Raw genomic sequence first — 10,116 nt, 5'->3', positions numbered from 1 at the left:
GGTTCTGAGTGTGAAGCTCAGGCTCAAACTGAAGGACACACTGAATTGCGATGCTGTGCATTAGTTACTTCTGATCATTGCAGTGCTACTGTCTCATATTAAATCCCCATAATGAGTAAATTAGTGGCTCTCCATCTGCGGCATTGCAAACTTACAGTCACACATGCTGACTATATTCACAGACCCCTGCTGGGTGTGTTGGTGGAGAATAAACATACACACATTACATCTCACACATTGGAGCAGCTACTGTACAATACACAAAAGACCACATTATAGCTTGGATATGCACTGTAATTCATGCACTTGCCACTGAGAAAATGTTGGCATGGAGAACCCTGATTTACAGTGTGAAGTATAAGAAAAGGTCTTTTGAGCAGTACTATTGATCTGACTACACCCCTCCCCCATCTCCCCTTTAGTGCTGCCCTCCCTCTGTGGTTACATTCCTTCCTGTGTCACGGACTGCACTGTAACATATATGTCTGATTCACTGCACATTCATCATCGATCTACAATCGCTCGCGTTTCGTGCTATGAAAGAGCAGAGACCAGCTCATGATTGGCATCAAAAGAGCTTGTTTCAAAAAGAAAAATATCTTTGAAACCAGTGAAAATGTCGCCAACAGAAAAAAAAAGGAAAAAGGAAAAAGAAAGCAAAAAAAAACCAAACGTCTCAGTAGACTCATTATGACCTAGCTTCGGTCAGATGACTCTATAGCTCACACTTCCTAAAAAGGCTTGTGCATTTAAAAAAAAAGAGGCTATGTGTAAAACGATTAAAGCACAAATGTGAGTCTCCAATAATTTAAAGCGAATGCACAAAGCAGTAGTTTAATTCTAATGTGAAGGAACAGGATGTTAAACATACATTTAAAATGAACACATGGGCAGCTTGAAGGAGGCTGTGAGTAACTGCAGAAAAATTATTGTTACCTATAATCATGATCTCAGTCATTAACACTTTATCTATGTGCAATAAAACAATTCATGCCCTATTTTAAATATATATAAAAAACATCTTCATACCTACATTAGATGTGTGTGAATATTTTTCTGAAAACACAAACACATATATGTAGCCATATTAACAATCACACACACACAGATACACACACACACACACACACACACACACACAAACACACACACACATTTACATATCATCTGCAGCCATCTGCTCTAAATGATAGGTAATTAACTCAGGCCTGTCTTTGTCTCTCTCGCTGGTCGGCTGACATATAGGAGCACTTCAGCGGAAATATACGTGAATCGAGGACTTCAAAAGAATGAAAGGACAGGAGGATGAGTGAGGGGAAGAGGATGAGGAGGAGGACTGTATGATGTTTGTGAATGATGCTGCACAAACCCAAAGAGGCAGTGCAGAGAACCATTACAGCGATGAGAGAAAAAAAAAATGGAGATGATGGAAAGAGGACATGCTGGGTCAGAGAGGCTGAGAACACGCACACAATCACACAAGCACACACAGCGCATTGTGTGTGTTGGTTTGTATGTGCGTGTGTGCGCGAAACTGCCTTGCAGCTCACCTACAGACTTCATATCAAGGTCAATCTGTACTGAACCTGATGCTTTGCACTGTGTAGGCTGGAATACAGAAATGCTAAAGCTAATATTGGCACCGCCTCCCTCATCCCCCCAAAAAATAATAAACTGTGGAGTCTATTTTGGATCTTTACATCACATGCGGTGTTTTTGAGAATGCAAAACACATTTTTCATAATGCACAGAATACTGAAAAATATACATGACCAAAAAATCCCTCCGCACAATTATTCTAGTGAAAATGTTATCTAAAAATCTCCAACCAGAAAATAAAACGACACATGAAAATTTCTGAGTTTATACACACACAGAAAATAAACTCTTTCTATCCTCTTGCAGAGATGATGTCTTTTACACAGTCTGAAAAGCAGGCAGATTCCTTTGTTAAACCTCCTTTTCCGGCAATGTCTGCCCCTCCCAGACACCCTGCCATCCAGGTCTGTATCTGTTACAACAGTATGGGGCTATAATTAGCCAGGTATCTCCTGCAGTAATGGTAAGGGGGAGAGAAGCCCTGCATCTACCTTCTAGGACTGGAGACCCAGTTCTCATCAAATGGGATAATTAGAGTGTGTATGGAGATGTGATTCCAGGTAAGAGGTGACAAAGAGCACAGGAAAGGACATTTCGCTACACATTCACCTCTTTTCCTCAAATAGTGAGTGGACCGGGGCTTGTGTCACAGGCTGAACAAGACAAGGGCGGCGGCAAAAGAACAAGATACCACAAGGCACTGTGGTAGATCAAAAAGAAAATGGTATGAAGACAAAAAAACAGATGAAATGAAGATTTAGTGACAAATTTTTGCCCCATGCACATTTGAGGCGGGGCATGAGGTAAGAAAAAAACAAAAAGGTCATGACTTCAACTGCTCAATACACCTAATCGACAGCTTTGGTGAATAGGGAGCATAATGATGTATGGAGATGCTGTATGAGACTTGACCTGGCGCAGCAATTCCCCAGTGCCTCTGCCTCACTGTGATAGAGCGAGGAAGACAAACACACAGTAACACAATCAACATGATGATGACGATGACGATGATGACATGGGGCATCCTGGTAGCCTCGATATGCTGTGGATCCCCACATCTGCAGTCAGCATCCTCTCTATCTGCAGTGTCCCTCCCAGGACGCCCGGCTGACACGTCTGCACCGGTCAGCGGGATACAAACACTCTAATGCACCATTTCAGCAAACAAACAAACAAGCGCTGCCATGGTAATTGCAGTGATTACGAGATAAGCGTCAGGAGGAGAAAAAAAAACAAACCCCACACACACACTTTTGTGGAGGAAGCCCCCCGTGTGACCTTTCGCTGGGATGCAGAAGCAGCACTGCAGCTTGAATCCAGACACGTGTGACTAGCGACACATAGATCCACAGGATGGGTCATGCTGGCGTAAAATACGGAGACGCTAAAGCTTCTCCAGACCTTCACCACACCTTGAGCTTGGCTTCAAAAGGTGCAGCATTTCCAAGCAACAGTCTGAAACTGATATATTCACCACAATAATGGCCTCAATCCAAACATTTTTTAAGACTCTCAGCAGAGGGTGGTTCGCAACTTTCTGCATGGGTGATATCAACCTCCCCCTAAAATTATTTTCCATAAATCATATCTTTACAAAGCCTCTTGGCTTAGTTTTTTCACACAACTCCTACATTCTTAACTTTGCATGTACTAATTAATTTACACATCGCCTGCTGTGAAATTATAGCTCTTTTTTTCTATTATATTGTTATTTTTTTAATTTTTTTTGCACGGATTCTTTGCTTATGTGTAGCTACATACACACATCAACTCTAACTTTCTTTCCACATTTCTATTATATTCTAATTTATTTCTCTTGTACTATAAGTTAAGTGTGCTACTTATTATGTTTAAATAAATCTTGAAACTCACCGTATTCGCAACATGTTTGACATAGATTAAATAATTAAGGAAGATAATGAAATAATTATTTTATCCATCACTGAAACTGATATGCAGGTCGCACTGTAAAAATGATCAAACGCCTTTGTTGTTTGATATTAACTTATTATTATAGACATATTTATTTACTTTGATTTTAACTAAATGCATTTTAACAACACATAATATTGTAACATGGTGTGACAGAAACCCTTGCTGTCCATCTCTAAGTAAAAAAATATTCTGGCAATACATAAAGCAGCAGTAGGGATTGCCCTGACCTTTACAAAAAAAACCCAAATTCCCAATTCTTTGAGTTAGAAACAGGGCTCAAAAACCTCATGAAATATTGCCAATGTCGTTTTTATTATATATACGCGGCACATTGTGGGCTTTGTTAGTGATTTATGATTTCTTTTCTCTTGACGTGTTCATCTAAAATTCTGACTTTTAAATATTTAAATTCTGTTACTTTTCTTTTGGCAGTGCTCTGAATCTGGCTGGTAGCTCACTAACTTCTGGTGTCTCGTAAACCCATGCAAGCTGCACAGATCTGCATGCATATCAAAATAATAAAGAGTTAACTGATTTATTCATGTGATGGCACTGTTGTGGTGGTTCTACGAAATACTCTGTGCGCATTTTTGAGCTTGTGTGATTTGAAGGTATTTAAATTATTTAGAAACCATTTCCCCCCCAGTTTAGCAGGTCTAAAAACAACATTTTTAAAGCAGGTAATCTGTTTTTTTTTTCTAAATTTAAATGTTAAAGCACTATATTAACTAAAGTCTAAAATTCCACACACAGGCAATCAGATGAAGTTTATTTGATTTGACATGCTGCTGATCTGAGGTGAACTGATGCAAGTTTAACGATAATCTGATTAAGGTTCCGACAGCAGTATGTTGATCCAGATTTTATTGCGTTCAGTGAAGACAGGAAAGAAGAAAAATATGATAAAATGTTTATGCTTGTTCTATTTTTCACAGAAATGTCATGGCTGGTAAAACTGGCTTAGTCACACATACAGAGCTGAAGGTGTTAGAGGAAAATCAATGGTTGGATTGCAGTGTAAGGTCCTCTGGGTGAGGTAAACACAGTTTGCTATACATTCTGCCTCAAGAACATTGTGAGAAAAGCCTCCAAAAAAGGAAATGCATGAATTTAATCATGAACTCAAGCGCACAAATGACACACATGCACATCACGTGCAAAATATTAATAGTAGTTTTAATTTTTGTAGAACACAATTACAACAACATTGCTGTTGCTTACAACTGGTTCAAAAGGTATCTCATGTTTGGGCACACGTGACGTGACTGCCATCCCCCTTCCCCGCATACCCCCCCCCATTTCACTTACACTCAGTCTTACACACACACACATCTCCCCGTTCCTGTGCTGCTACCAAACTCTCAGGCTATGAAATGTACATCACACCTCCGATCTAAGGGAATCTCACCCAAATCCTTCCTTTGAATTATTGAAGAGGACCAAGCCAGCTTGACTCTGATTATCCTCCAATCAATATGCCTCTCCTCTCCTCCTATAACATCAAATGCCTCCGACGATCGATTCAGCCAATCAGAGGAGTCGGTGCAGCTTGAAATGCAGAGTGTATTGTTCTGCATTGTTTACACTGACACCGCCTGGCGTGTATAATAGGTGTGTTTATGGTCAGGACAGACGTGATTGCTGATTGACTTAGATGGTCCCGTGTGTGCTTTAGCTGTCGGGTATGTCGCCGATAACGCCACCTGTTTGTTTCGTTCTCGTGGTTTGCAGGAGCATCAAGTTGAGCAGAGATTTCACGGAGTCTATTTTTCAAAGGCTTTTCTGAATTGGACACGCAGCGCCGTGCTTATGTTTATCTTTTGGCGGCGTGTGCGAGAGCGAATGACAAAGACAAGATGCAAGTACGCATAACAAGGAGACTGCTTAAATCGTTTTACACCTGATAAAGTTTGAATCCAGGGCGTTGCTATAGCTCACATGGTTGAGCAGGCGACTTGTATGCTGAGGGCTTCTGCAGGGGCTGAAGGGGCTCCACTGTCTTCCCGGTCTCTGCACCTTCCTATCAATAAAGGCAAATAAATAAATAAATAAATGAAGCTTGAATGAGTTGTAGAACATAGACCCTTGTCAAAGATAACCTCGAAAGCTGAGTTGAGCACTAATAAAACTCTTTTAATTTCACCCTAACAAGCAATTTTGTCCCGAGTGTGAGTCTGAGAGGCTTGCAGCGATTTTCTTTTTCAATCACAGACTTACAGGTGAATCAACACCTCACAACCGTTTTACAATAAGCAGACTGAATACAAACATACATCTGTAACCCTACAATTATACAAGACACACACACACACTCTCCCTCTCAGGCCCATATAATGGTTGCAGGAGGCTGCTCTGTTATTTGCGAAATGGAACAGTTGATGTGTGATTGTTGTCTGTCTGTACTTAAAAGCTGCTGGCTTCTTCTTAAGATGCTGTCAGGCTTTTGCACATTTTCTCCTGAAAACAGAGAATCCTCGCTCGATCGGCCCTGATAATTGTGCCATAACACAGATCACACGGAATGGGCCTCACGTGAAAGAAACACTTTGACGATGGAGGTATGCTCTGAATGTGTGTGGACGCTGGATACTTTGACTCAAATCGTAATTTTAGGATGGGCCTAAGGGTTTCAGGAGTTTGACAGCAATATCATACCGGACCAAACACCTATTATTTCATGACCGCGCACACACAAATACCTTCACTGCAGGTTGCACAGATCAGCTGCTGCATCTCTGCACACACATGCGATCTGCAGCAGGATGGATGTATCAGCGGGGGCCAGATGATGGCACTCTTTTCTCTGTAGCAGGCTGCTGGATGCCCCCACCGCGTGCATTGACTGCATGATGCAGCTGGCCTCATTTTAATGATTTAAATCACTTGAGGTCCGCCGCCACACATTTTAGCGGCTTGACTGAATTTATCCTCGTTGATAGAGATCAGTGCCCTCAGCCCTGGACGTTGCCAGACTACAGTAGAAGGAGAGACCTCTCCGACTGACATGATTGGATACAGCTCTCCGCTCTGATTTTACTTTTGATCCCGCCGCTCTGACTCTGGCCCTGGGGACAGATGAGTGGAATGGAGCGGTAGAGATAGAGCAGAATGCCATGCACTCTTTTCTATCTCACTGGTCAGCCTTTTATACAGATGCAGGTCCAGAATGAATACTGTTGAAATGTACTAATGTTCTCCTATATTAAAAACAGGCATTTTGAATGCTCCACATAACATGCTGCACGTGAAGTACGGTGGCTTTCTGTAGTTAAACGAGCCTAAAAACACATTACTGCAGCGCAAAGTACAAAATTTACACTGGCAACAAATCACTTGATGATTATGTGTGTTATAATTGGATCACAGAGGCACGTTCTCGATACATAGCAGTTAATCAGAAAGACTTGAGAGAACGATAATGCAATGCTGCTGCACAGAAAAAGGCTTCTGTTCCTGGAGTCAAGATAGGCTGAAACATACACACGTGTGTTACCTCCTCCTGTTCAACAGCAAGGCACTGCGAGGTGCAGGCGGAGGATGAGATGATACAAGTGTAACCTCTATAGAAGAGGTTTAGGAGCCTCCATAGCGCCATCACCATTCACAGGCTCAAACAGCCCACATAGAGAAACACAACGCTGTGAAGTGAACAGCAGGTCATCGGCAAAATATCGCTTTTAGCATTTGCACTGCACTCATTACTGAAAGTACATACACACAGGGAACAGGGACGCACGCCACTTTGCATGCATGCAGTCATTATAATGCAGAGACAATGTTTCTTACCATGTGATCGGGCATGCTCAGTTAATTCCCTCTGTTGACCTGGAGCCCAATGCACTATTGATTAGCAGGATGGCAGTGTGTGTTTGTGTTTGTGTGTGCCTGTAATGACGCATTGTCGAGCTGAAGCTATAACAGCGTGGCGTCAGAGGGCACCGTGGTGCGGCAAGGTCAAATGAAGGACGTCGGCGAGTGCTGCAGAATTAGAGCTGAGAGCCTGAGCGAGGGCCGTGCTGCAGAGGGAGAGCAGAAAATAACACAGCTGAGGGAGACAGAGAGACAGAGCACATAAATAGCAGGGCTAAGATTTCACCCTTCCGTCCATACGCCGTCACTTTTACTTCACAGGTAGCGCACTGTGACGAGTAGCCGCAAGTTTATGTCGCCTGAAAGCTTTTCACGAGCCGTCCCACCAACGAGGGATTCGCTCTGATAAGACTACAGTGATTCCACCATAAACACAGACACACACATACACAGTAAAAAAGCCAGGGAGGAGTTTACACAGCAAGCTTTCCACAAGTTGCAATATTACACTCAGTTACACTCAGTTACATCAATGTTCATTTGAGGAAACTATTACTTTAAGAATTACAGCACGGCTGTTGCTGCATGCTGTATTTGTGGGCAAGTGTACAAGTGAACTTCAAGAACTGGTTATCCAAATTTAAGTTATTAAAAAAATACAAATACACAATACAAATAGATGCAGCTGCCTGATAATTTCGTACTTTATCGGTATATTATTCATTAATGAAACTGTATGAAAGAGGAGAAGCTATAGCTAAAGCAGAAGTACCTCAGAAGTACACTTTAATCAAGAACTTCAGTTAAGGTTGTCACCAGTCATTTCATTTTTGTCCTGTGTATAATCGTGCCACAATCATTTGTTACCATTAAAATCCCCTGGACAATTAAAATTATTAATACTGATTTAATGCAGCATTATATTTAATACTATTTTTTATATATACTGTACAATAACGCCCCAACTTTCTTCAGTTGTCTTTCTTTTTGCAATTTCTTTTGCTTTTCTGCCTTTACGGTTACCGAATTTGTCTTTTTTTCCTTTACAGTGTCATCTATCATGGGAAATCTGACCCATATTGTGTAATTAAACGATCGATACCTCTGAAATAGTGAGGGATGTGTCGCGGCCCAAACGCCAGCTACCATGACTGATTGGGATCCGTTGTCTTAGATCTGAGTTGCGTCCTCTGCGGGGCAAAAACAATCAGAGGACACTCCACAGAAAGTCCTGCAAAGGCCCGGGAGCCACAGAGGGCATGACAACTTCTGCAGGAAGTTGAGGAACGTGAGGAATTTTAATGCGGAATGTGAGATATATTTTCAATTAGACTGCCTAAATGACTTTTCCCTTTTTCAATAAAAACGGCTGTAATTGGAAACAGAGTTCATTCTATTATAGTTTAATTATTTCAGTTATTTCAGAAGATATACAGGTAAAGGTTTGCTGACTTTATTATGGACAACACTGGCAACACAACTTATAAAGGGGACTAAGATTTTCCATCAAATTATATACAATTTATAAAGCACAGCGTAAAAGTCAGCTTCACTTCATTTATTTAATTTGGAAAAACTGTAAACATACTATATTTTTATTAGATTAGTGACTTATTAACTGAATTAAGTGGATTTGAAATAAAGGTTATATCACAAAATTACACCGCATCAAGCAAAGTTTACATATTCCTCTTCTGCTGGAATAATGAGAGAGCGTTCCCCGACAGGTGTGTGGGTGTTGCAGAGTACACTGAACACAGCTGCGGCTGACACAAAGTGAAATTAAGGCAGCTGCTAAAAGCCAATGGTGGAGTAGTTCTGAAAATGCCAGCGGCCATTTCTTATCTCACATCACAACAATTAAAACTGTCTGGGAGGTAAAACACAGTGAATCGGACCTGGACTTGTGGGTTTCCATAGTAACATGTATAATTATGGTAATTAGACCATTGTGAGCAATCTATTCCATCCAAATTAGGTAAATATGCACGGAGACCTAAATGTGCTCTGTGGAGGAAATGCAGAAACAACATTGCAGGTTTCTTGGCATTAAAAGCACAATAAAAACTTTTGACCCCTTCAGGCGTAATGACATTTATTTATTGGAATACAGGAACGGAGCTCTCTCCATCCCTGATGATTTCTACAGTAGGGCCGGTAATTTTAGAACAAAACACATCTCACCAGAATATATCAGTGTCAGTGAGTTTAGACTCACTGTGAAGGCGCTTTTTCCAACTTGTTTTTGTGTTGTCGTTATTGACATTGCAAAGTTAATTACAACTTTAATTATTTTTGCTCCATTTGCTGTATCTAAATGCATAGAAATAAACTGATGTACACTGTAGTGTATAGCACTGCAACATAACTCAATTCTGTGCTTTACTTAACGTGGTTTTAAGTTATTTTGCATACATAATATGATTATGGAGAGCAAAATTGCATCTTTTATTGTATCACATTTTTCTGCATCACAGACCGCTTGCTAGCTACTTAGCAGCATATTTTTCTTTTCATTTAAAGGTTAGAGGTCCAGAGCGGTAAACATATCTCACTTTCATTTGCCAATTTTTCTTTTGAAAACACAAAAAGATTAAACATTTTGGAGAAACAGCCTGTGTCCCCAAATCCTTACACACAAACAAGTAGCTACATGTTGCAGCTAACTATTGTTTCTTGTTACCAACACCATTAATCATCTCACGACCCCTCAGATTTATCTCGTGGCCATTTGGAGGGGCTCAGTTTCTGGTTTGGCAACCATGGGACTAA

General features: G+C 40.9%; 1 long non-coding RNA gene across 2 annotated transcripts in view; it reads right to left on the bottom strand.

Annotated features, from left to right (window-relative positions):
- Positions 1–4,455: 4,455 nt before the first annotated feature.
- Positions 4,456–10,116, bottom strand: part of LOC143420302 (uncharacterized) — a 49,399-nt gene continuing 43,738 nt past the window's right edge. For both annotated transcript variants that reach the window (XR_013100120.1, XR_013100121.1), the window contains exons 4-5: positions 7,321–7,550; positions 4,456–5,554 (exon numbers count right to left, since the gene is read on the bottom strand). This is a non-coding gene — a long non-coding RNA (uncharacterized LOC143420302). The remainder of the gene's footprint in view (positions 5,555–7,320; positions 7,551–10,116) is intronic.

This window comes from Maylandia zebra, linkage group LG9 (assembly GCF_041146795.1).
Source record: "Maylandia zebra isolate NMK-2024a linkage group LG9, Mzebra_GT3a, whole genome shotgun sequence".
Taxonomy (NCBI): Eukaryota; Metazoa; Chordata; class Actinopteri; order Cichliformes; family Cichlidae; genus Maylandia; species Maylandia zebra.
The sequence above is the reverse complement of the archived record's forward strand: the minus strand, read 5'-3'. Positions and strand labels throughout refer to the sequence as shown.